The 22,823-nt window shown below is 44.4% G+C and overlaps 1 protein-coding gene across 2 annotated transcripts in view; it reads right to left on the bottom strand.

Annotated features, from left to right (window-relative positions):
* RERE (arginine-glutamic acid dipeptide repeats) overlaps nucleotides 1-22,823 on the bottom strand; it is a 234,945-nt gene that overhangs the window by 148,862 nt on the left and 63,260 nt on the right. The window lies entirely within an intron of this gene.

The following is a 22,823-nucleotide window of genomic DNA, read 5'->3' as shown; positions in this document are numbered from 1 at the left end:
GGGACAATTTAAAGTGCGATGTTCACCAATACGCGTAACCAATGTAGATTTTTGCAGGGCATACCAAGATGTTCTTATAACAGAGATGGTCAAATTAGGGTAGACATTGGAAATCAAGAGCCGATTTTATTAAAAAGTCAGACGCCAATGCAAATTTCTAGACACATGGAATCAAAGGCATATACGTGTTGACCTATGCCAACCATGATGCCAAGGATACAATGGGTCATAATAGAAAGGATGTGATGGCAAGATCCTAATGAGGTTGTAAGGTGGCCATACACCTAAAATAGCAAACAACCAACGGCCAATACTCCCGACCTACCGTATACATGTATGACAAGGACGGACTTACCCTGAGAACGAAAAATCCAACATGTTCATCTCTGACATTAGATACTTTGCTAGTTAGAAAACAGTCACGTTGAATGTGATGTGTCTGCGCCCTTAGAAGACATGCCGCTCTAAAATAAAGGCAATGTCTATGCTGGAAGTGAAGGTCATGGATGTGATACCATCAGTCAACAGGATGAGATCAGATTCAACATTCAATATCTCTGGGCTGGCCAAATCGACAACGCCAATTGACAACCATCTGTAACGCGGACACAAAGAGCAGGGAGCGTTGTGGTGGAGTTGTTTTACAGGAAGACATTTTCGTCAGTATATTTTTGGCATGTAGGAGGTAACCAGAGTACCCCAAAGAAACCCACACAAAAACGGATTCGATCCCAAGGCTCCAGCCACTGAAGCCCACGGTTAGCAATACAACCACTTGGCTCGTCCAAGCAATGGATGTCTTCTGTGTCTACTGTGGTCTGGCGACAAAACCACGTTCTTCCAACCGATGATGAGGTGGGCAGGGAGACAACATGGGTGGGTTGAATTCAGCAACAAATTTCTCAGACACCTTGCAGATCCGAGAACAAAACAAGCCTTAAATCAATATACATGACAAAGAAGTGGATGCTCAGAATGAACACTGACCTATGTAAAGTCCCCCCTCCCCCCGGCATTACGCGGAGATAGCGGCGCTGAACAGGAGACCTGTAATTAATGCGTCTGAAACTTCATTTACAAAATGGATGGGATTAAAGGTGTAATCAGAATATCCCTGTTTATGTAATTACTGCAATGTCAGAGCAACCCGGGAAGTTTCCATGCCTTTTTAGGATGGGCTGAAAGTGGAAGTGAGTGCTATAACCCCGTCTACCCTGCTTGTTAATATAATATCCTCCTAACAGAAGCCCATTTTCTTTGCTGTAGTACCGAGACGAAAAACCAATTAAGGATACAGGTTTTAAACACTTGAGTTTAGCTTTTAATAGCCATGGCGGTACACTGCGGCTGAAGGGCCTGTGTAATGGCACACCGGCGCAAGTTTACATTTACTGTGACCGTGGTCCATTCCACTGTAATAGATCACAAAGTTCTGTAAACCTGCAGCCAGATATAGAAGGAGAAACCCAGATTTAAGGGGGGAGGTGAGAGACTGGACACAATTCCTTTCTTAATTCATATTGCAGCCAATCCGCTTCACAGATCACATAATACACTGCAAATTGCAGCAATGTAGTGTATTATAGCGGTCAACATAACATTGATAGGCATCTACTAGACCCCGTCTGCAACCCAACAGGTATACTAGCTACTTAGATGTCGTGGTCAGCACTATCTTAAGTGGTTAAACAGCAAAGATGGGAGTTAGGTCTGACCCTGAACGTTACTATAGCAAGTTGTCATCACCACGACCTATTAATAAGTCAATCTGTATAGTTTCCACAACATAACAGTAACGCTATAGGGTTCTAAGGATTAGAAAAACACTGCTGCTCGACTCAAAAATAGTGCCACACCTGTTCACAGGTCATATATAATACTGCAGCTAAGCCACAATCACTTTAATGGAGCGGAGGAGCAATACCGAAAACAACCTGAGAACATTTGATACAGTTTCTACACAGTCCAGTCATATTAACGTGACCACCGTCAACGTTAAATAACCAATCATAGAAGACACATGTCATCAGCCATCTGGGTGCACTCATCATTGTGGAAGGCAAGACGGATCAACACAAGTATACATCTATCCTTGCGGACCATGTTCACCCCTACATGTGAATTGTTTTTCCTCAGGATGATGGCATCTACCAGCAGGACAATGAGACATGTCATAAAGCTCGCAGTGAATGGGTTTGAAGAGTGTCCAGCCATGAGCGCCGGTGAGCGTTTTATGCTCTCAGCGGTGAATCCGGTTTTTTTTAAACCGGACACACAGTACTCTGTGTCCGTTTTTTAAAAAACGGTTTTGCCGCGGAGAGCATAAAACGCTCACGGCCGGACTTGGCATGACAGGTTTCTGCATGCAAAAGACGGAAACCTGATAACGGAGAGCCGAACGCTGGTGTGAACCCAGAATAAAAGGAAGCAGCCATAATTTCCTAATCCTTTAGCATGAAACCTAAACTACAACTCCCAGCATCCTCGAGACGTTGCTGAACAGCAGGGACGTATAACAAATCGGCTCCTACAAATATATGACGTTATATATGAAAATATTACCCTTGGTGCTCACATTAAACCAAACATAGGGAAAAAATTGAGGTCTTTGAAGAATTGGCAGGCAAAGGTGGTTATTTCGAGAAACACTCTATTACAATGTGTAGATACTTCAAACGCGGCAATCCTCGGAGGAGAAGGAAAGCAATAGCACTGATGCTTTAGAGAAATGGTAGTAACAGCGGCCTCCCCCTCAGATACAAGAGTCACCGTGCTAACAGGCAGGCATCTGAAGTCAGCCTTGTCATTAGATCTCTGACTATACATACGTCTGATCTGTGGCGAATAGAGGACGGCCGTCTAACACAATACACAACCCAAAAGGCAGTCATGAATCATGCGATGGCTTTCTACGAGGTGAGTAATAAATGGCGCTGAGAGACTGGGGTAAAAGGTCGTCCAAAAAAAATCATCAGGCTGGGAGGAAGAAAGAATATTTTTGTTTCTATTTTCCCTGTGGTAATCCTGGAGCGGCGGATTAGGAGGGGATTAATTTTGAGGAGGACTATTTGCCGTCGTTCATAGCAAATATGTTTACACAATGATACGGCGGATCAAAAGTCAACTGCTAGCATTAGGGTGTTAGTTTGTGCCCGGAGTGTGTCAACACCATGTAACCGTCAGATCTGCAATCTACCAGAGACATGGGCTCGGCCAAAAATACAGTTCCACTCACTATTTTTCAATAGCTCATACTAACCATTGTCATGATCCAGAGGAGGCCGAAAACAATGGCGAGGTAGACTAGTAAAAGTGGTAAGACGCTGAGACCGATGGACCCTACGCACTGTAATGGGGTCCGTCGTTTTAAAACTGAAACCGGTGCAGGAATTTTTCGGTTCAATTCACTTCCTTGCTGGAGTCTCTTTTGGCCGCCATGCTACCATTCAGGGGGCTCCATCCCCCATTCTGGAGAGAAAAGTCCTGCGAGTAACCGCTTTTTAAGTGGATAGCATTTCCATTTTTCGGGTGCCCAAGCAGACCCAAACAATGGAAACCCAAAAGAGAGTCTGAGCCTACATAATGTTAATGAAGGTGGTTGTGCTCCCTGCTGGTCACAACGTTCCCATCTCATATCATTATGTACAATGTGGTAGGGGGACATTGTGACCTTGTGTCACCTTAGCCTATATCTTTTATCATGGTAATACAATGGGGTGGAGCTCTATACCATAAAGGTAAACTCCATATTTATTTACAACCAACTACATCACTGAATAAATCACAGCGGACGGACAGGTTATGGAGATTGTTAACTTTTGATACCAATTTCCTGCCAAATATCTTGAATGATAGCGATTCCAACCGAGAATACTCTAGCTAGAAATGGCCGACTTGTTGGATTATAGTCCCTAATATTAAGGCAATGCAGCTGGCACGCCTCAGCTCCACCACCAGCCTGGCTTTAATATATACCGTGCATATAATAGTCAGCTCTTGTATTCTAGGCTTATATCCAGCAACACGACTGGGATTACTCAGATGTCACAGAAAGCAAACAATTTCTACCCCAACCCCCTTCCCGTGTTGTGTGCCATAATTTATGAAATAATACTGACCACTCAGCTTGGAAAAAGCCGTATACTGCTTGAGGACATATCGATTAATACACTATTACATGCTGTAAAAGCCTATGGAACATGTCAAGCGTGCAAGCAATGAAACCAAGAATAATCTGAGCTAAGTGCAGATGCTGCACTACTGACTACAGCCGAGATGGAAGAGGATTAGGGGAGCAGACGGAACACAAAAGCTATAATGTGTGCCAGTGCTACAACACAGGCTGCACTGTCTATGTGGCTACTCTGATGGTTGGCACTGGGTCCAGTCCGGTCTCTGAATCCTCTGACATACAAGCTGCGCCCACAAGTCACACTTTCCTGTCCATATAGCATATACGAACCCGCACTCCCTTCACATAAAGCAAACCATACATACGCAACGTTCCCTGGCTGAAAGCGCCAATTGAGCATGAAAAGACCGCGATCATCCATTCGTGTTAGCTGACTTTTATGAATTGGCCATGTTGGATATTTTTCGGCACTGACTGTTGGATAGTATTTGTCCCAATAAGCCAATCTGACCTTCCAAAAACTACCCTACGACTATGTAAAGCCAGCCTAAGGCATTTCTTCCACCCAGTGTTTTTTTCTATACGGACCGGGCAAGAATCTCGAAACAGCTGTGTACAGATCGGTTTTTCCTCCTTTGGCGTTAATTTACATACTTTTTTTTTCTCCTCAGGAAACTTGCCTAAAAATAAGTTTCCATACACCCACTGGGTCTTTTCAGATGGCACGTCTTAAAATACTTTCTTGATGTAGCCTCTAATTTTAATGAAGGCCCTGAAGCCGTGATCCATTTCTGCCTCCTAAATGAATAGTACGGTGCTCAGGCAGTACAAAGGAAGGGTGTAAGGAACAATCCAGAAACCACTCAATGTGTCACTCACCAGGAGGTAAATAGTATGTACATAATGACTACCAACATCCACACCAGTGACCTACTGCACGTCATCTTCTATCTACAGTACATCTAATGGACATACTGGGGGTCGTAGTCTCACACACTGGTTTTACACCATTTTTAAAGGGGTTGACTATGATAAAGACAGACATTTTGTCTTTTCGAGTTAGTGACATCGTGTCCACTGGTTACAGTCATGCTGCGAGCTCAGATCCAACAAATGAATAGGGCTGAGCGTCAATACCAAGCACAGCCAATAAACAATATATGGCCCTGTGCACAATATAGTGCAGGACAACCCCCCTAACCACATTATATACACATCGGAAGAACAAATATCAGAGTCTGGAGAATCAGATTAAAAAGATGGATTCGGCTTTGGGAAACCTGTTATTAGCAACAAGAGCTGATGTATCATTTTCAGCAGCCACAAAGCGAGGAGGAGGGGGGGGTGGAACTGTAATACAAGTCCGAATAATCGTAGAGTCAGATCGAATCGCACATCATATGCTGCTTGGCCAAAATACAATGCGCCCTCCTGTGCCCCAAGCTCCAAAGAAACTTCTATTACCTATTCAGTCATGAAAGCAGAAACAACTGGAAGAAACTTGTCTGGGGGAGTTCTCCAGAGCGTTTGGGGCAATACGCAGGGCTGGGACTCCTACAAGAAGGGCATTACCTTGGGGAGTCCTGGCTTGGGTAACACACGGAGTTGTCTTCTGTCAGGTTTGCGTAACCCACTAAGAGCTCAGATACCCTTTATAAGGAGTCACCAGAACCCAGCATGTACGTAGACTGACAAGGTTGCGGTCACCTGAATCAAACAGTGCTTTCCCCCCCATTGTGAATCGGGGCCTCTGTTGCTAAGAGATTTGCTACTATGTAAATGAGCTCTTTATAGGAATGAGGGCACTGCCATTTCTCTAAAGAGGTAATTGGTAAGGTTGGTCTTACACGACCGTAATGATTCTACGGTCTGCATGTTGCCGATCGGCAACATAGACTCCGCAGATGTCCGTGTCCTGCCGCACTCGCCCATAGAGCTCTATGGGCCAGTCCGGGCAGTGCCGCAATTCATGGCCATTACGGACATGCTCTATAAAGTGCGGACCAGGTTGCAGCCCGGCACACCACGGATAAAATATCTGGTGGTGTAAGAGGCCGCACTGACTATAATGTGTCCTCAATTGAAAACCCTCAATTGCAAACTTACATACCGGTCGTGTAAGACCAGCCTAAGACCCTCATTGCCCCAAAGGACTCATTTCCAGATTGACCAAAAACAAAAAAAAGGCTATATTTTGGCCATGGAAGCACTGAAATCACTCTCTCCCCCCAAACCTCTCTCTCTTCAGGGCTGGGTTGATATGTTGGGGTCCGATGACAGACAGTAACCCTATTTTCATTGCTCTCAATGCACTGAATGCCCTCCCGCCTCCACTAGGCACCGGCAGCACGTTACTCATGGGCTGTTAATGGCTTAGAGGAGAGAAAAGCTTCAGTTTACTACCTAAATACATGGAGGCAATAAAGGTCACAGGTCATAAAACAAATCCGTTTGCACAACTTGAAAGGTAGGCCAAGGTAATCTAATAAAGTTTCCTTCCTGGATTCTGGGAGACACCTAGAGTGCATGTTACTTGGCAGTACATGGGTGACAGCGTACAGTAAACTGTAGAACACGACTGTATACAAAGAAGTGACAGATCACACCTGCACAGGTCTAAGCAGGTGGACGCATAGGACTCGTCTGGGCTCCTCAGCCCTACAGATGGAAACCTAATAGGATATGTCCCACATGGGGGGTCTCAATAACAAGGCTGGCTCACTTGCAATCCTTTTGACAAGACGCTCACTAAGGCTCCATTCACATTTTTGGTCCATCAGAAAACCAAAAACTAAGAACCACATCTGCCATAGGATTAGCGGCGTCCAATAAGACCTATTGGCTTATTGGTAATGGACACCCCCCTCCATGGCCACCCGCTGTGTCTTTTTTTCCCCCACTCATATGACAAATATAAAACTGTGAAGAAACATACAGTGTGAACAGAGCTTTACACACTTAACCATTGACCCAAGCATACAAAGCAGCTTGCTATCTTGCACACGAGTTGGCACGCCATATGTTTTTATTGGCCATGCCACCAAATTTTTAGCCAGAGCAGAAAACACGCTGTACTACCCAGACTGATCACAGGGAACAGAATCCTCAGGAATTTGGACGCACTGACTTTTTATAGGGTTAGTCTAAATATTATTGAAAAATAGGCTAACGCAGCGAGCGTGCGAGATCTGGAAACATTCTGCATACATCAATGCACTTGGAATAAGGATAATGTTGCAGCCTTTATGGCCCTAATTCCTGTTAACGGTTAAATTACCATAGGGGGTGAAAAAAAGCGGAGATTTATGAGACAATGGAAGAAGCTTAGACGATTTATGAGTGTCAACGACCATGAGTTCTGGGCTCGCTTCTTTCTTTCCACATAGGACGGATGTGATAAATATGGACAGGCTAGATTTCTAATACAACCCCCCCCCAGCCCCGAGAAACACATGCGGGTGAAACGCCAGGCAGACATTACACTGTGCTGTGAATGAGTGAAGCCACATGTGCTCCACAGGGCGAGGAGGGGGGAGCAAAGCGGGTTTTCTCAGCAAATAGAAAGTGGTCAGGCCAGTCTGTGGCTGCAGCTGAGAACATGGCTTGGGTAAACATTACACCAGGACCGCTCCAATTATACATGAAAGGCATTCCAGGATCCACTCCTGCACTTCAGCCCTTACAAGAGGGTAAGAGAGGACAGGGCTCCCCGGATCCAAGTCCAAACCTCTGCGCTCACACAAGGCCTGGCACTGAGACCTTCCAAATACCATTCCTGGCCACAGCCCATTGTTACTAACTGCCCTGTGTGCGTGTTTATAGCAGGTAGGCAACACGGATTAAAGCCTCAAAGCCTCGCTCAGGCATCAGGAGAGCCGCAGAGATTTCCATTACAAACTGGGACTTAAAGGAACCGCTAAGACAAAGCAAACAGACGCTTCATATACAGAAATCTCTCTGGAGGTCACAGACACTTCAGATATGTAAGACACATCACTGATACTTTTCTGGCCCAAGTCCAAGATTAAAAACATTACAGTAGACGAATGCACGGGTTCTTATAAAACCGTCCCACAACTAATGCTGATAAATCTGAGACCACTACTCATTTCTAACCATCCTGATCCCATCAGCGCGGTCCTAGATTCGTATCCACACTGGCATGGAGTTGGTATGTCTTTGCCGTGTTGGCGTGGGTCTCCTCCCACACTCCAAAAACGTACTGGAACATTAACCTCGGATTTAGATTGGGGACAGGAGTGACGCCAGGCTCTGTACAACGCCATGGAATGTGTCAGCGCCATATAAATGAATAAATCTGCAGGAATTCATTGATGATCTCCTATCTCCAGGCTCATACCCATTCCTTAAACAGAGGGTATCCACTCTACCCCTATCAGGACAAGACCCCAACAAGTCTCAGATCTGCACCAATACCAACAAAACCCATCTGTGCCCACACCTGCAACTCCAAGCAAAAGAAGCAGAGCCCCCAGACCATAAACCAGCCCCCTGACACACAATAGTCTGCAGGAGCCTGAACTGAGGGGACCCCTGACAGTCTGCAGTCATCACCCCAACAAGTGCAGGGTCACCAGGACAGACCCCTCCCTGCACACAAGACATGAGGGGGGGTCCTCACCACTTGCCTGTGATCCGAAATCTCACCGAGTCCTGGAGCTGCGGTCACGGCCTGGCTGCTCCCCATGGATGGAGCGGTACCTAGAGGCGGATAGATCCCGAACAATAGGAGAGGCGCCGGGCAGTGTCCGGGGCTCCTGCGGCTGCCCTTCCGCCTCTTGTCCCCACATGCACGGCGCTGGCTGGCCGTCCTCCCTCCTCCTCCTCCTCAGCTGTTCAGCAGACACTTCCACATGCCTGATCCAGACTCCGTACAGCAGACATCAGCAGCAGCAACAGCAGCGGCAGCCGCCGGGGGGAGGGGACGGAGATCAGCCCCTTCCAGCCTCCTGCTCTGCTCCCAACCACATGCAAGACCCGGACTGGATGACGCCCCCTCCTCCTCGTGGTGATGGATGGATGGCAGATACAAAGAGGCATCTGCCAGGTCAGGGGGTGACAGGGCTCCTGTCCTGGGGAATGGCCAGGGTTAGTCATTACACGGGCCCTCACCCCGAGCAGCCAATCAGGACGCTGCTCATTAGTTTGAAAAATCTACTGAGAAATGAAAGTTACAATCTGATTGGTTGCTATGCTGCGGCCCGTCTATAGCAACCACCTCCTTATGTTATCATAGGGCACTTTATAACTAGTATGAGCTCACACTGCTTGTTGGGATTTTCAATGGGAGTCTATGAGAGAATATGTGAATAAAATCAATGGGACACTGAATAAATAAATTACATATACATATATATGAGTCTGAGAAGCCATTCACAGGGCACAAAGGGGTGTTTATGGCAGACCTCCACCTCAAATCTCTCTCCATTTCCCGCCACAGCTTTTACTCACCTGAATTAGTAACTGAAGCAGGACGCTCAATCTTCTCGCAGATTCTGTCTCGGATTCACGACGGAAGTTAGGCCTCATTCTGAGGTGAAATCTGCCTGATATCAGCTCCAAATTCCTCTGTGTGAACAGAACTCTTTTTAATGCTTCTTTTCGTGCAATTTTTTGACAATTCCCCAGGTTTTCAATGGGCATCAGCTAATTGTAAAAACAAAGGGTCCTGCCCTATCATGAGGCAAATGAGAAAAACACTCCAAGTCCCATTGAAATCAACCCATAAATTTTTTTTTTTTTTAAAAGAAACACACAAAAATCACCTTCACAAAAAAAGGTCACAAAAAGTTGCTGATTTTTGAGGCTGCCTGACAAAACACACAATGTGAACCCAAAATACACATGGAACAGATTCGAAAAGAGGAGCAGAGCTTATATGGCACATACATATGTCATGTATACTCCCCTTCATGTAAAAAGAGACAAAAATACAGTGATATGTCAGCACTTCCAAGCATTACGAAATGTTTCCACAAGGATCTGGAGAATTTTCCTCACCAAAATCTGCATGGAAAACTCTTGCAAGAAATCTCCCATTCACTTCAATAGGAAACTGCTCTATTAGTTTTTTTGGGGGGAGGGTTTCCTCCACAGGGTTTTTCAAAACCGCAAGGGCTAGTTCACACATAGTAAAATGGTCAGGGTTTTGACGCAAATTCTGCCTCAAAATAATAGACTCCTATGTAAACCACTAGCGTTTGTTTTGTTTTTTTTTCACTAGCAGAAAAAAGAAGCGACATGACCTTTCTTCTGGCGGATTCCGCCTGAAAAAAAACAACAGAAGTCAATGGGAGGCGGAAAAACCGCTAGCGGCAAAAACAGCTTCAAAAACCACTAGCAGTTTTTTCAAAGAAAAAAAAAAAAAAAACACCTCATGTCAAAAAACCATTTCCTAATTCCTGAAGCGGATTTTTATATAATAAAATTCCTCGACACCTAACTACGTGTGAACTAAGCCCAAGGAAAAAAAATAGTAGTGACATGTCAATTACTGATGCCGAATCCATGCCAATATTTCAGTCTAAGTCCATGGGAGGCTAAAAAAAAAAAAACTTGCATAAAACTCAGTGTCTGGATCTTTTTTTCTCAAAGTGGACTTGTCTGCTTAAAAAAAAAACCTCTGTGTGAACATCCCCTTAGGCAGCAATCAGTAGGAGGAAGTCAAAACATGCATTGTAGAAATAGAACGAAAAATCAGACGCTCATTTTTCTAGAAATATGTGTCGCAATGTTCAGCATCTATAATATGCCTAAGAAGAATGTTCTAAAACACACCATAGACAAATACTAATTTTCCATAGAATATTCTAACACATGAAATTCTGAACATACTGTGCACACAGTGACAAAAGTATGAAAAACCAGCACAACCATGGCAGCCATTAGTCAATAGGGAATTAGGAAACTACACGTATTTGGGGGTCAAAGTAAAACCCAAGCATGCTCTGGTATTTCCCCCCCCCCCCCCAAGTGTTTGTTCTTAGACTTCCCTAATAGGAACAAAAAGTCTGAAAAATGCCAGCCACAGTAAAATCGGGGAGGGGGGGATTATTCATTGGTGCACCCCTTTAGTGTTGTAGCTACAACAACTGTGACATAAATGATCAGAATACCATTGCACCACCGGGCAATCTAAATTAGCCAGAATACAAGGCGCACATTCAGCATGTCCTCCACATATCAGGTCAGCCAGGACGTGACAACTCATTTCCACACAGCTTATCTGGGTTATCAAGGTCAGACTGTCAGCAATACAGCTAATAAAAAGCAAGGAGCCTCAGAACCAGAGATGAACGCTGCACAAGCCTGACAGTCATACCTTCATGAAATCTTTCTTCAGATACATATTAGTATATATTTTATATTACAATATTCCATTGATGCAAGACCAGAACCCACAACAACCCTGCATCTCAAGGTGCGACTGCTGCCCCCATTCTTATTTGACCTGTTATGTTTCCATATGGAATCGCTCACTAGTCAAGAGGACTATAAACACATTGGATTTCTATATACACTTACACATAGGTTATATATTTCGGTGCTGGCTGTATCGGAGAGTCTATATATACCAGGCGACTAATGCAATCACAATATGCACCTATTGTATCCTTATGGGCTCACACAAAACTGCATTTTTTTGTGAAATCACATAAAATTTTTAGCGTTTCCCAGACTGCACATTATTTTTTGCATATCCTTTATGTATATACGTGCTATTCTTCACAGTCTTATTAAACAAAGGCCTTTCATAAATCCCTTGCACTCCATATACTACGGCAACAGCTCAGTACAATATGTACAACACTTGCAGGCGGATGGCATTAGCTTTTTAATATGATCCCGCTCAATGAAACTTTCCTCCTGCTCGCTCTCTCAAGGAGGCAATAGAAAATGCAGCCAAGTGGAAATCTTTTACTGCTCCATGCGGACAAGGTGTAACCACAGAGAAATGCTCCAGCTGCCTGCTCATGACTTCCACAGCATTTCATGAGCCTCCATCACAGGGAAAGGAGCCTTGTACATTGTGTGGGTTATACATGCCTTCACAGACACTGTTTCCTGCACAAAGCCAGGGAGATGTTCTGTATGTGGCCTGCTATGTCACACTAGAAGCGCGCAGTTAAAATGCTAGCATAAAAAAATGCATGCTATTTTGATGTAGTTTTGGTGCAGTTACTTACATCGGTAGGGGTATGACCGCTGAGACCAATACAATCCTGAGAATGGAGGGGTGTTTTAACCCCATGCAGCCTGCTGGATGTAAGCATGCCCCTGCTGTGTGGGTAACATCCACATTCCCGATAATTAAACGGGGGGCCAGATATAGTCAATGTACAGCACACGGCCATCTTCATGATCCCACTGTAGTTAATAAGACCAGGGGCATTCCTACATTTCAGGCTGATCTGCAGGGGTCTTAGCGGTCAGCTACTTATCCTCTATTTTTGACTTATTGGGTTCTGTTTGTGTTGAACACCGGGCTTCTGGGCTGGCTCCGATACCAGGTCACGTGATCAGAACTTGCACCCAGCACGCTCCTCTCTCCATGGTATTACCTCTAATAGTAGAGCCAGTACCCTATAGAAATACTGCCATTGAACATGTACAGGAGGGTGCTGGGTCTGATTTTGTGACTTGCTCTTGGAACCAGCCTGGAAGCCCACCGCTCAACACAAAGAACCTGGGCGGGCAGCAAGTCAAAAATAGTCCCAAGAAAAATCAAAAACTGCACCAAAAATGATTGCAGTTTTAACAGCAGCATGTGAATGCACTCTAAGTCCCAGCATGCCCTGACGGCAGGAGAGCAGCACATTGCCCCCCCTCCCCCTAAAACCACCTAACACCCCTGCACAGGCAGTCGCCCGCATTAGTGCCACCCTGTCAATTCTGGATGCCAAGTCTAATAAACAGCAGCTTTGTATTGTTGGAGTAAAATACCACAAGAGAGCGGCGGATCACACCAGGTGACAAGAGAACATAATAAAAAGCCACAGGCAAAGTGTTCTTATCACTGCAAACAGGAAGACAACATCCACAGTGTCACCAGTAACAAAGCGGGGGCCGCCACAGCCTCCCAGTCATGTGCGGGCATCACATCACGGTTCAGATGGCCGTGTATAATGTTACCTCCCGCATCTCCGTCTCTAAATGGCAAGTATTACAGGACCTATCATGGTGAACCCTTTGCAAGGCCACATACACACAGCAGAGTATATTACAGATCCTTTATTAATTCCAGTCCTTCCTGGATCCAGCTCACAAGACTTCAGAGCGACCTCCATTTATCAAATAACCGTGTCAGGCTGAGTAGCGCTAAGAGATAATGAGAGGAGACAAGGGATGCAGTTACACATAGAGCCCTGTGCGCACTACAGGCCTCTACATGCTGCTAAGTGAAACAACATCTGATTTCATGACAACATTAAGTCATTCACACCACAGCGGGGAGGGGGTTAAGGTAGAGCAGATAAACGCATTCAGGGCTCATCTCCATCCACATAAAGAGAGTAGGAGAGGACCAGTCACCTCTACCAACATGTACGTAAAGACTTGCCTTCCCCATGAAAGAAAATCTCTACTACCATATGCTGTTCCTTTGTTCTTCCTGAATATTTACAAATTTCTGACAACTGGGCGTTGCCATAACCTTGTTAAAGGTCAGAGTCGCGTTTATGACAAAATGACCAATAATCCTGGGTAACTGTCATCGTCCTAATTAATTAGGCTGAGTGCCAGGCGGTAAAGAAATCGCACCAATCTATGTGTTTGGTATTCGTTCTTCTCTCAGCAAAATACTATGACGCTCCAATTGGAGAGACTGCGAGGACACAACCCAGTTGTCAATTCCATCATAAATTTGGAGGAGGAATAACAGAGGAACAGAATAATGTCGTGTTCTAAGAAAAGATTTAATTCCCTTTCAAGAAGAAGTTGTTAAAAAAGGCACATACGGACAAGGAATAGATCGTCTTTAACCTGTAATTGTTGACATCCATGTATGTGCCACTATGGTACCAGATTGGGATTCGGGCACCTCCTGTCCGTTCTTCTAGTCATGGCAAAGGAGTCTGTCTAATGACGGACAACAACGTATGTCGAGGGTCCCCATTGCCTACAAAAAATACAATGTCTGCTATATGACTGCACTATATATAAGAAGGCAAGTGATTCAAGGAATGGCAATTGTTTGTTTTTTTCCTGTGGTCATGGAGGCACAATATGGGCGCCATATTACTGATGGATAATATGGTTTCCTACAAGAGGCCCCAAACTAGATGCTTAAGGCCTCGTTCACACGGGGATAAGCCCTGCGCATTTTTGTCCTGATTCTGATGCGGGAAGCTGCATTAGAATTGGACCAAAATGCGCCTGCCACGACTGTAGCGGCTTCCAGCAGTCGCCGCTTACCACTCCGGAGAAGGTACAAAGGAATGGGCCCAGACTGGAGATTGCTGCCGCGAGGCGGACGCCGGAGATGAATCAGCCGCGGTGTCTGCTTGAAGAAAGGGCAGCTCGCTTTTTTTTTCCGTGAGCCAGAACATACCACTCATGGAAAAAAGAAATCTAGCGGTCTACATAGACCTCCATTGTGAGGGGGCGGACCCTGAGCTGGATTCGGCGTCAGAATCCACCCCCTAACTCCACAATTGGATGAAAGCAGCCCTGCCAAAAATAAAGACATCAAACTACCAATATAAAAGCCGAACCTCATCACTAGGAGCTAAAGAGGTGATGAAAATGTAGTCTGGTAAACACAGCTGACTAAATGGGAAGGATGCCGGGGACGCAGACCTGGTGCAGCGCAGGACTCCTCCATACTACAAGCCAGCGGCAATACAAGCGCATGGGGTGCCTGTTACATCCCCTAAATAAAACATCCATTTCTTCCTATTCATTTCATACCTGCACGGCTGCGGATGTGTGAGTCACTATTGTAAAAGTGACTCCAGCCTGAGACATATTGCAGTAATTATATCGCTTGGGTAATCTGGAGTTTGTCTGTATGAAACCGTATTAATAGTGTGTAATAAAGTCTATAAAGAGGCTGCGGTAATGGAAGCTGATAGTCAGGCGGCATTATTATCAGCTAAGCATAATATGAGCGATACATAATGCAGAGATCACACTAGAGGAGGAGAGATTATGTGCACCGCGCTACATCAACAGGACGGATGAGCCCTAGCCGTCAGCTGTCAGGACACACCAGGCGACCTGGATCCAACAACCGCTTCTCAGATTACGGGTCCTCTGCCTGAGAATAGCTGGGGTGAGAGGGTCCTCATAGGAGAACCTCTAGGCATTTCTTGGAGTCCTGGGTTCGAATCCGGCCAAGGAGCCAACAAGGAGTTTGTATGTTCTCCCTGTGTTTGTGTGGGTTTCCTCCGGGTACTCCAGTTTCCTCCCACACTACTGATAGGGAATGTAGATAGTGAGCCCTATGAGACAGTGACTGACAATGTCTGTAGAATATGAGGGCGCTATACAAGTAAGCTAAATAGATAAGTGGAAGAAAAAATATATACATCAACAAGCCCCTTGAGGACGTTGCTGGTACTGCACGAGGCACTGGATGTGCTAATCAGATGTGACATAAATTAGTGTAGCACAGTGCCATAGATGGTATAGTGGTTGTGCTTGGTATTGCATCTCGTGCCTATTCTTTTGAATGGGGCTATGTGACTGATGAACGCAATGTCACTGCGACTCTGAACAGCTGATACGTAGGGATTCCTACATTAAAGAGGTTTTCTTGGGACTAAAATATTGAGGATGTATCCTTAGGTTGTGACACCAGGCGCACCTACCAATCAGCTTAAAAGGGCAACATGGAGTTAATGAGGATTTCCCATGATGAGCACAATCTACAGGACAGGGGGGATAGTGCCCCCAGATATTATAAGAAAGGGATACTCGGAGTCGCTGGTGTGAATGGTGCAGTGGTACACATGCACAGTCACGGCTACATTCACTTCTATGGGACTGGTTTTCACAAATCAGAAGCATTTTTGAGTCAGTTTTTCAATCCTGTTGTACAGTTGTCACTATTTTGTGATAATAACGCCATAAATCCAATAGCTAGATTTATCATACACAATGTAGAGCTGCAGTTGTTTTGGGACAGCCGCATAAATCTCTACGATGCCACGGCTGCATTCATATCGACAGCATTCCCTGTCCTTGGCACGGCCATGTGAATTGTCCCCAAGAGTGGCCATAGTGTTCAGAATACAATGTAGCCTTTGCAATCAGTCTAATGTTACATCCGTATATAGACAGTTGTATACAAGCCTGTCCCTTCTGACCTTCATATAACTGCTCCTGGGCTTCCCCTCAATGCCAGGCCTGCAGGGATATGATATATACATTGTATGCCGTCATCCCCCGCAATATAACACAGACTGGTCTATAGCCCTTTACCCTTCATTAAATATGTGGGGACTCCACTATGTGTCTTGGCGTGCCTAATAAAGGGTTAACAGCAGATGTGCTTGCAGAGGACGAGCATCATCTCTAATTCCCATTGTTGAGGGGAACAAATGTGGGATTGTGCGTTAGCAAAGCTTCTAGGGGAGAAAACCTCCATAATACAGCATATGCATTGGAGCAGAGGATCATTCGGGGGGGGGTCCTCCACATAAAATCCTCTCCATTTTTAAAGGGGCTGTCACTGACAGTGAGTGCCGTGTCCTGTGTGCGGAATCAGGACATTAAGAGACTTGTCAGGGCCCAATGACATCCTGGAATGGGGGAAGCGGATTGGTAAGAGAAGTATTTTTGTACAGTACGGTTGTTTTTATTTGCTGTACAGATCCCTTTAACAACTAAGGAGCATTCCTTTAAAAACGTACCTAATCTTAGACTGATAATGGAGTAGCGACCACTGGCCAGGACCCTGATCCATCACCAAGGCTATGAAGAAACTCTCCCGCATTACATAAGTGTATTACTTATTTTTCCATGGACATGGCTGCATAGTTCTCTCTTGTATTATTGCTTATCACCAACGTTATCATTAGGAACCCTTCTAGCAATACGCCTGAGCAGTGCGGACGACCCCTTTATGCATATGCATAAGCTACAGATCATCCTGATTAACCATAATAGGCTTCTTGCTGAGTCCATGCAGCATTAGGTTTTAATGCTAAGACGAGGAGATTTCCATGCACGTGGAAACAAATATGATCCCAAGTTCAGTTTCGCCTTTTTGCTTTCGTGCTGTGCTCCAAGAGGGCGTAGTAATAATGAACGAGTGCAACTATAACAAGGCTGAGGCTACTTATAAGACTTGTCATGTCGCAGGTCAGACATTCAACAGTCAGAGCCGTTACGTTATGTGCTGCGTCAGTCTGACACATCTGCGATACACTAAATGTTCCTGCGGACTCATCATTACTGCTTTTGTTCTTTCCCTACTGCTTTACACTGCAGCTCCACTTGTTCTGATCGACTTCTGTTTATAAGCACAAGCTAACCAGCAAATCCCTGACAATCTACAAGCAGCAACAAGATGATATCAGTGAATATTACCCCCTTACCATTAAAGGTTTCACATATCTTAAAATGAGCATGCCCCTAAAATTTGCCCTGAATATGTAGAGAATGGAAAGTATAGTGTGCCAAGGGGATACTTGCTGGAGGAGGACGACACTGGCTTCATACAGATGACTGGGCACAAGCATTCGGGGACATCGCGGACACCAAAAACGCTGTCCCTCATGTACTGTAGCAACTACCAAGTTAATAATATTCGGGCAGATGAACACTTAACCTCCTGGCCAGGAGACAGAAGACATTTGTTAAGTTCTGGAGGCTTTGAAAACAATCTGTAAGGATCACAATCTGTAATACTAGCATTTTCAGGTTCTTAATGTTTAGAAAATGCATTATCAAATACCACATTTGACCAAGGGATACTGAAAAGAAAGAGCATGGTTCTCTTTATCACGGACCTGACCTGGCTTACACAGCCATTAGTTTGACTAGACAATGTGTAATGCCTAATTTCCCCTGTGGGGGCACTGCAGGAAGATTTAACACATTTTAACAGGTTTCCAAAAAGATTATTGCGGATCCCCTCGGGGATACTTTGTGATCAACTTGTTACCAAAAGACGTCTGAGACCTGTAGGGATTGTCCAATGGCTAAGGTCCCATGTTGCGGAAACAAAACCTCTTTTTTTGTTGCAGATTTGCATTTTTTTTTTTTAGCCAAAGCCAAGAATGGCTACAAATGGATTGGGAAATACAAAAGGAAGTTCTTATACGTCTAACTTCGGCTCAATCCACTCCTTGGTTTGGCTCAAAGAAACACAACAAATAGGGGCAATATGGTGGCTCAGTGGTTAGCACTGCAGCCTTGCAGTGCTGGAGTCCTGGGTTCAAATCCCACCAGGAACAAGATCAGCAAGGAGTTTGTATGTCCTCCCCGTGTTTGTGTGGATTTCCTCCCATTCTACAAAGACATACTGATAGCAAAAAAAAAAAAAAAACACAACAAAAAATCTACTTTTCTGCAACGTGGGGCCTTTGTCTCCAAAACTCAATATATCAAACCAGTCCAACAGATAGATTGATTTGGGTGACCCTAATCTATCTGAGGGGCTGGAACCATGAACACATTATTAATGAGTCTCCTCCTCCTGGTTCATGAATACAGTATTCTGCAGCATGGGACCAGGGGGCTGTATCTATGGAGAAGTTGTGACATAGATATAGATGGCCATCTCTATATCCACTGTAATGGTAGTCATAAGCGTATACAGGAAGGCAACACAAAGACTAAGATTCTATGTAAAATTTTGGATCGTAGCACTGACGTTCTTTCGCCTGGAGAAAATATAAATCATGACAACGTGAACACTGGTTTAGTCATTACAGTGCGGGTTACATACGGGTAGTGCAATACAACAATATCAGACATTGTGAACGCTCTAAAGTTGTCCAGACAGCAGCGCCATGCAGAAACCCATGCAGCATCCCGGGCCTTTATGTAACACGCGGTACTTTAAAGATAATGTAATAAACTCCACACAAAAGGTTCGTCTATATAGCTGCTGAACGGCTGCTTTGTCTTGCTATGTCAAAGTGAGCATTATTTCAGCAAGCGCTAAAGAGCCAGGAGCTGCCATCGCCTAATTTATAGTCAGGAAACGGAGAAAATAATTCAGTTTTATTGGCATGTGTATGATCAGTCTGCACGGAAACCCACCATGCAATGCAGTGAGTCCTGGATGCTTAAGGGAGATTTCCAGGCTTTAGATTTTTATGGCCTATCCGTTGTGGTCTGCCACCCGGCCGTCCACCAATTAGCAGGAACTGGCTGCTGTGGCACTGCTGTATACTGCACAGTGTACGGATCTAGAAGCAGACGGCTCTGTACACTGTGTATTGGCTATAAGTGAGCCATATGTGAGCTGAGTTACAGTAACCATGGCCACTACATAGTATACAGAGATTTCTGCTTACAGCTCTATACACTGAGTAGCTCCAGTGGCTACAAAAAAATCAAAACCAGCACCACCCCTCTCTGATGGGCCCAGTACATCTGTATACTACCCAGGCGGTCATTCTTTTCAATAATCATCATGTGATACTACATTTTTCCTGCAGTGTAGGTATATGGAAGAAAAACTTCTAAACTGAAAACATATCAACTTGTGTCTATGGTGCACTGTATATTCCTGACTGATAAGTTAGACTTATTAAATCTGCAGGCCGGCAGATCACATTGCTATCACTAGTGCAAAAGATCCTGGCAGTGCTAGGGTGATCTTCTAAGATCAAGGCAAAGTCCCTGCTGATCACAAGTCACTTCTGTAGATCAGAAATTCCCTTGTTGGGCAGTGCAAAAATAGGTGTGTGTGTGTGTATATGTATGTATGTATGTGTGTGTTTGTATATATGTATGTATGTATATATGTATGGGTGTGTATGTGTGTGTGTGTATGTATGTATGTATGTGTGTGTATATCTGTGTGTATATATATATATATGTGTGTGTGTGTGTGTGTGTGTATTTGGTGCCATTAAGCAAATTAACCAACAGGAGATTTGCTACAGGGAGTCTGTCAGCAGAACCCAGCATGTCAGCAGAGCCCAACCTTACAAATATATAAGTTACGGTGCAGGCATTTTCCCCTTTTGTGAATTGATGCCGAGATATCGCCATTTTTGTCAGCTGAGCTCTTTGGAGCAATGAGGGCACTAACTTTGCTCCAAAGAGGTAAGCCGTAATGCCCTTGTTACTCCAAAAAAGCTTATTGGTAATATCTTGATATTGGAGACAGCGATTCCTAAGTGTAAAAACACATTGATCGTAACCTATCTACCCAATCTGCTGGATTCTGGTGGCAGTATCCCTTTACCTCTGTCTGCGGGTAATATTATTGGTGGTTAGTAAGCAATAAAGGGACAGAGTCTATGAGCAATTAAAGTAAAAGAAAAAATGAGGGGGGGGGGGATCTAAAATAAATGTCAATCTAAGGAAAAACATTGTTCAGGTCTTAAAAACATTGATGTGAACAAGTGGGCTCTTAAAACTCCTCCACTTGTGGGTAATAACGCAGCAAATGGAAAATGTGATCCCTGGTCGAGTACGTTGTGGTATGTTTAAACTATTATAATGTAAAGCAGGCTCGGCCTCTCCGATTCAGGGAAATTATTGCCAAATGTATAATCTCTCTGGTATAGGCCCCAAGCCCTCCTCTTTTTCCACACTTAGCGGAAGCGGGACATCCAGCGATAGCTGTGCCGAGAAGCAGCATAAAAAGAAGAGCGAGAGGTGTCCGGGAGGATGAAAAGCAACGCGGTGGGTCAATTGGTTAAGTGCGACAAGAAGAGCCAACGCAAGCAAGCACACATCCACGTACCCATGACACCATATGGCCATTCTTGGAGTGGAGGGGCAGCCTCGGAAGCAGGAAGTCTGAAACAGATTTCAAAAATAACCACATCTTTTGAAGTGAACTCAAACTGTGTCACATCACACACATGCCTATGTAAAAGCCGGGCCCGGCACACACCAGGCACAGGCTGGAATCCGGGGTCTGAAGACATTTAACACAAAGTAACTACTAGACAGCTGAATAGACAGACCCACATAGTATAAACTGGGGGAACTCACATGCGGCAGATTTGCTGCGTAAAGTTTGGAGACTGAAACAAATTCCAAATATCTTCGGTCTTATTCACAAATCCATTGTAACATCCTATTGTAATACGGACTCGTACAGACATTTATAATGTCCCTTTACAGAGACGTGCGCTATTTACATATCATGGACGCCATTAGTTTTCTGTCCGTTTTTCACGGATCAATTGCAATTTACAGCCTAGAATTATTCCTATAAAAAGTTAATATTTCACGTACATGAAAAATGGATCCAGAAATTCACTTGGTTTTGCTGTCCTTAGGCAGACATTGCCTAACTAACGAATGTTAGTCAAAAATGGAGGTGTGAATAAGGTCAATAACAAATAAGGGCGGGTTCACACCTGCGCGCGGTCTCTGCTTTAGGTTTCCGTCTTCTGCTTGAGAAACTGGACGGGAGACGGAAACCCGGCAGTCACTTTGCAAACCCATTGGTTTGCAAAGTGTCTGCCCGTAAGCGTCCATGGGTGTTTTGTGGTCTCCGCGGCAAAACCTGATTTTTTTTTTTAACTGGGCACTTTTGGTGATTATATTTTTAATCTTCCATGCTATTCTCTATAGTTCTATCATTTTTAAAAAATGAAATTCCAACTCTTACCACTAAGCCTATAAGAGAGTGTAACTTTCCTGGAAATGGACCATGGGTCATAGAAAATGGTCTGGATCAGACCCTATTGGTTCCTAAAAGATAGTTTTTTCATAAATGTGTCTTGTCTACATGTACAGGATAGCGGAGATCGTCAATGTGCCGAGAAGCGAGGTGGCTGCAGAAAAGAAATCAGAAAACAGGAAATCTCAGTGTATTATCTGGCGTAATGGTCAGAGTCAGAGCTGCGTGACTTTTAGAATTTGTTTTTAAAAATAACAACATGGAAAATGCTTAAAAAAACTCACAAAAAATTCTTTAAAAACCTGTTTCAAAAAATAGGTCATTTTCTGGCGATGCATTTTTTTTTTTTTTTTTTTGGAGTTGGTGAAAAGTACACGCATCTCTGCAAATCCCAAACAGATGAATGAGACACCCACAAAAATTTCTGCAACAAATCTGCTGACTGTGAATTCCCTCATTTCCAGATGTGCCAGGATAGCAAATGGAGGTCTTATAAAGCAGTCTCGTCTTTGACAGAGTGAAGTAACAGAAAGAGTTAAAAACTCTCACACAACATGTCTGTGTTACATTAGCGGTGATGTGACGGCCAGCAGACGCTTCAGTACTTGCTAAGGAATATTCTCATTTGACATATTCTAATCTATAAATTGCTGTCATCAGCTGTAAGAAAAAAAATTATAAAATCAGTCCGTACCTGCAGGGTAAAAGTGCTCGCTTTTTATTTTTCTCATATTTTGCACCTTGGAGGATTTGTAACTCAACTCCATTAGGAAACAGTTGTGATCTGTGACTAAAGTTAGACCTAAAATGGAGTGAATTATATCAGATGTGTCGTGGATCCAGTAGGTGGCGCTGCCTCGGCTCCAGGAGCGTTAAGGTAAGTGGTCTCTGACCGCCAGTCTATCA

Source organism: Leptodactylus fuscus, chromosome 6 (genome assembly GCF_031893055.1).
Source record: "Leptodactylus fuscus isolate aLepFus1 chromosome 6, aLepFus1.hap2, whole genome shotgun sequence".
NCBI classification, from domain to species: domain Eukaryota; kingdom Metazoa; phylum Chordata; class Amphibia; order Anura; family Leptodactylidae; genus Leptodactylus; species Leptodactylus fuscus.
Note: the sequence above shows the minus strand (reverse complement) of the source record. Positions and strands in the feature narration are given on the sequence as shown.